The sequence below is a fragment of the Channa argus genome, chromosome 12, assembly GCF_033026475.1.
Source record: "Channa argus isolate prfri chromosome 12, Channa argus male v1.0, whole genome shotgun sequence".
Taxonomy (NCBI): Eukaryota; Metazoa; Chordata; class Actinopteri; order Anabantiformes; family Channidae; genus Channa; species Channa argus.
In genome coordinates, this window is record NC_090208.1 from 1096224 (window position 1) to 1100877 (window position 4654).

Consider the following 4654-nt stretch of genomic DNA (forward strand, 5'->3'; position numbering starts at 1 on the left):
CACGTCTGAAGTAAAAGAGATCTCACTCTTTGTCTGTATCTGCAGAACTTTGCATGAACTTATTCACAGAACAATGACGACATATTGGTTTTTAAGTCATTTTCTTCTTTGGTTTCATTTACTGAAAATGAAAACTAAAGGTGGTGAGTTCAGTTTCATTTCATTGAATCACAATAACCCTTCTACACAGCTTTTATAATGTATGTGCTCAAAACAATCATTGGATGTAATGATGAGATTCCAGTTTCACATCATTCCACATTAAAAGCAACAGGCACATAAAAAGTCAACTATGAATACGGGTGATGGTGCAACAGAGGTGCTCACAAATGTGTAAAATCACTTCAAGTGGTATCAAGGTGTTTGCAGAAGAGAACAAGTGCATTTACAATTATAGGCTACAAGCAAAATGAATAATTATAAGTATTTATAAGAAAGAACCAACAACATTCCAGATGGGAACCCAAAGGCACATTGCAACAGAGGCTTCAAATGACCTTGTAACTCATTTACTAGTAACCAAAGTCAGAGTTTGAAGGTTAATTCCACAGCAAGGAATTTATTATTCAATAAATGTGAACATTTCCACCTTTTTGTAAACTAGAATAGATACAGCAGGAAGGAAATGCAGCTTCTGCAGGAGACGTGGATGCAAAGACAATACAATAACTCCATCAGCATTAAAATAAAACCTTACTGTTTTCCACTATATTTAACCTGCTGGGACTTGTGGATGAAATGTTGTTAGTGTGAATCAAATGACACATTTTCAGAAGGACACTGTTTTAACTTATCCAAGGAGGAAGTAATAAGTATTTTTACTGTGACATTTTAAGTCTGCTATGTTAAAAAGTGGGTGTGGTGGGTGTTGTCATTAAACATTTTTGGTGACAAAGGTGAGTGACAGCAACACGTCGATTCCTGGAGGTGTCATGTGTCGCTCCTGAATTTATCCAGCACCTGTACAGTATATAAAGTGCTGCAGCACAGAGCAGGTGAACTTACAGCATCAACATCCAAGATCATCACAATGAAGCTGCTTGTTTCTTTGACTCTCACCTGGATGCTGCTCTGTGCAGGTAACTCGACTTATTCTGACTATACACGTTCTACAGGTCTTACACAGACTGATTTAAAACCCTTAGGAAGTTTAAACTGAATAGTTCTTTAGAAAAATAACAGAATATTTATTTTACTACAGCAAATTATTACTTGTTAAAGTACAATACAAGACTTATTAGATTGTATCTGTGGTCTATAACCATTTTACCTGATGTCTCAAATCTTCTTTAAAAGCAGGAAGAATTTTAAATAATCAAACACCTCAGACATTTGAGTTCAATTCAAATTTTTGACATAATCAGAATCATTAACCACTTTGTTCCCCAAACAACAACAGCAGCACCAACAACAACAGCAGCACCAACAACAACAGCAGCTGCCAGAACAACAACAGCTGCCAGAACAACAGCAGCTGCCAGAACAACAACAGCTGCCAGAACAACAACAGCTGCCAGAACAACAACAGCTGCACTAAAACCAAGAACAACAACTACCCCAACTACTACTACTCCTTTGACAACAACTACCCCAACTACTACTACTCCTTTGACAACAACTACCCCAACTACTACTACTCCTTTGACAACAACTACCCCTACTACTACTCCTTGGACAACAACTACCCCAACTACTACTACTCCTTGGACAACAACTACTCCAACATCTACTGCTTCCACCACAACAACAAACTGCTCCCCCAACAACAACAACAAACTACCATCCCAAGAACAACAACAACTGTTTCTGCTCCAACAACAACAACTGCTGCTGCTCCAAGAACAACAACTGCTGCTGCAACAACAACAACTGCTGTTCCAACAACAACAATTGTTGCTCCAACAACAACAACAATAAAACAACTACTGCTCCCAGGACAGAAACAAATTGCTCTCCCAACATCAACAGCAACAAACTACCACCCCAACTACAACAACTGTTTCTGCTCCAACAACAACAAGTGCTGCTCCAACAATTGTTGCTTCATCAAAACAGCTGCTCTGACAACAACAATAAAAATGAAGATCAATACTTCCACTCTAAATAGTTTGTGTTAACACACATAGTCAGGAAAATCAGCATCCTTCCATCTTCTGTCATGATCTTGTAGAACTGTTATTCCTTTGCTTCTACTACATGTTTGAATAAAACGTCCTGTCTTCTTGGGGTAAATGATGATGTTCCTCTGTGAGTTTCTGCTGCTCAGAGACACATCAGCTCATGGTTTGTCTTGTAATCTCATAACTTCTCCGTGCACCTATTGCTAAAGCATAAACATTAGATTAAAGCATTAATGTGATTTTATTAGATATAGTCGAGGACAGTATTGCATTATTACAATTGCTGATGCATCATAATGTTACAACTTTTGGATTCACACTGTAACTTTCCAGGCAGAAACAGCAGTAATTCTGTAGTGAGAACACTGTTAGTGGGTTTTGCACTTACACTTGCACTTATGTGAAAAATGCAGCATCATCACTTCTTCTTCTGCTTGCATATGTGTATTTGCTGCTTTGGTTATTTTCAAGTTTATTTCAATCGTCACGGGTGTAAAATGTTGGTTTAAGAAAAGAATAAATCTGAATATGTCGCTTTAAACTCACAGACGTGGTGACTGTAGTTTCTCTGCTGCTTTACATAGTAAACAGTTAAAAATCCATATGAATCAGCATGTTACTAACTACAGAAGGAAACTTTGGCCTGGAGACATTGTGGTAGTAATAGTAGCAATAGTATAATATAGAATGTTCACAGTGGGATTTTGGTATTTGGTAGTAAACAGTTTGTTCCCAAAGCAAACCACAGGTTTCTACTTAGACCGACGTAACGAATTTCATCCAGCTGTTCACTACCTTCCTCCTCACGTCTTCACCAGCACCTGCATAGCTGTGAAACTACAATCATGAGACACACTGGTTAACAGTAGATTCTTTCTTATAGTAACAGTTGTCATGGTTGCTGGAATATTTTTAAGCTCCAAGTGTACTTTTACCAGGCTTAGTCACACAATCTATTTGTTTTGATCAACAAGATGAGGCTACAGACACTTTAATGAAACCCCTATAAAGCTCAGAATGAAAGGAAAGAAACCTTTAGTTTAACTACAGATGTTGTATTTTATTTAGAAAATGCAAAAGCAAAAAATCAAACCATCAAAGTATTTGAGGTAATAAAATGAATACAACATCAGATGTATCATTTCTTGTCCTGTCTCAACTATCAGTCTACTCACGACCTCAGTGATGTTTGGCAAATAAGGCTGATTGAAGAGTAAGAAAATGATAATTGATGCATGATGCAGTTATCTGGTTGCTTTCTTTGCAATGGAATAACATCATCAGTCAGGCTCAAAGGTCTAACTGCCTTTGGCAGCCTCATCAGGTCAGACAGGTTGATATCCCCTGTTGGTCTCTGTGAACTTCTGGCTATCTGAAGCAGACTGACACAGTGTACCCATGTAGTCGAAGGATGCATGTCTAACAATCCAAAACCTAGAGCTCTTATACTCTTTTTCTACATTAGATAATGCTTATTTTACACTTGTACACTCCAAATGTTCACGTCCACCATGTGACCCTATTTATTTTTTCTCTGGAATTTACCCGGCGTGTTTCCAATTTGGATTTTCTCCACTTTAACTCCGCCTTCCTGCAGGTTCTTTACAGCTGAGGGATTTCTGAGCAGTAGCATTGGGCTTGGTGGACATATAAAGTTGCGTATCATCTGCATAGCAGTGGAAATAAATACTAATTCCCTGAAAATATGGCAAAGAGATTAAAAACAAAAGAGGGCCGACGACGGAGCCCAGTGGAAAATCACTATTGACAGGATCTGGCTGTGAATAACGTTTTTAGTCGTGCGATCAGAGAGGTACGAAGTAAACCAGGTGAGAGGAACACGACTAATGCCAATAGTTTTACGCGCTCCAACAAACTGTTATGTGAAATGGTGTTGAAAGCTGCACTCAAATCAAGCAGGACCAGAATGGTCAGCAGTCCATCAGCAGATCGTTAGTGAAATGATTCAAAGAGATTATTGTAGTTAAGTGCTGCAACTAGTTTTTCCCAAATTTTTCAAATTGGATGAAAGTTAAACTTTCATTTTAACTGTTTCTACATGTATCAAAATACATTTTCATTTTCAAATGGAGCTTTGATTCAACTTTGCCAAGTTTACACATTAATTGAACACATATAGGACAAATCTCCTGTGAGCTCTTTTACTGTCATGATCATGATAAAAAACCTCCATCTTTCATTTCTTTTACTTCTTTGTGTCATTGTAGTGCTTTTAGTGACATTACATTGTAGTCCAGGTGTAAAAGGGTTACAAATGCACTTTGTTTATCATTATTATTTTCCATTTGTGTTGTGAATGTTATTCATACTTTTAAAATTCAACTTAGTATTTGTGTGTAATTGAGCCATGTCCTGTGTGACTAATGTAACTGTGGGGAAACTTTCCTTTTTTGTGCATGTAGGGGTCAGATGTGCAGGTCTTCTGCAGGTTTCTTTCTATTTTGTTATCATTTCTGTTGTTCATGTCCCGTCACCCAACTACATGTACGTCTTCACTCTGACCACTAGGTGGT

General features: G+C 37.8%; 1 long non-coding RNA gene across 1 annotated transcript; it reads left to right on the forward strand.

Annotated features, from left to right (window-relative positions):
* The first annotated feature begins 650 nt into the window (after nucleotides 1–650).
* Nucleotides 651–2665, forward strand: LOC137138250 (uncharacterized). The gene is made up of 2 exons (XR_010915919.1): nucleotides 651–1079; nucleotides 1400–2665. It is a non-coding gene; the product is annotated as an uncharacterized lncRNA (long non-coding RNA).
* Nucleotides 2666–4654: the final 1989 nt, after the last annotated feature.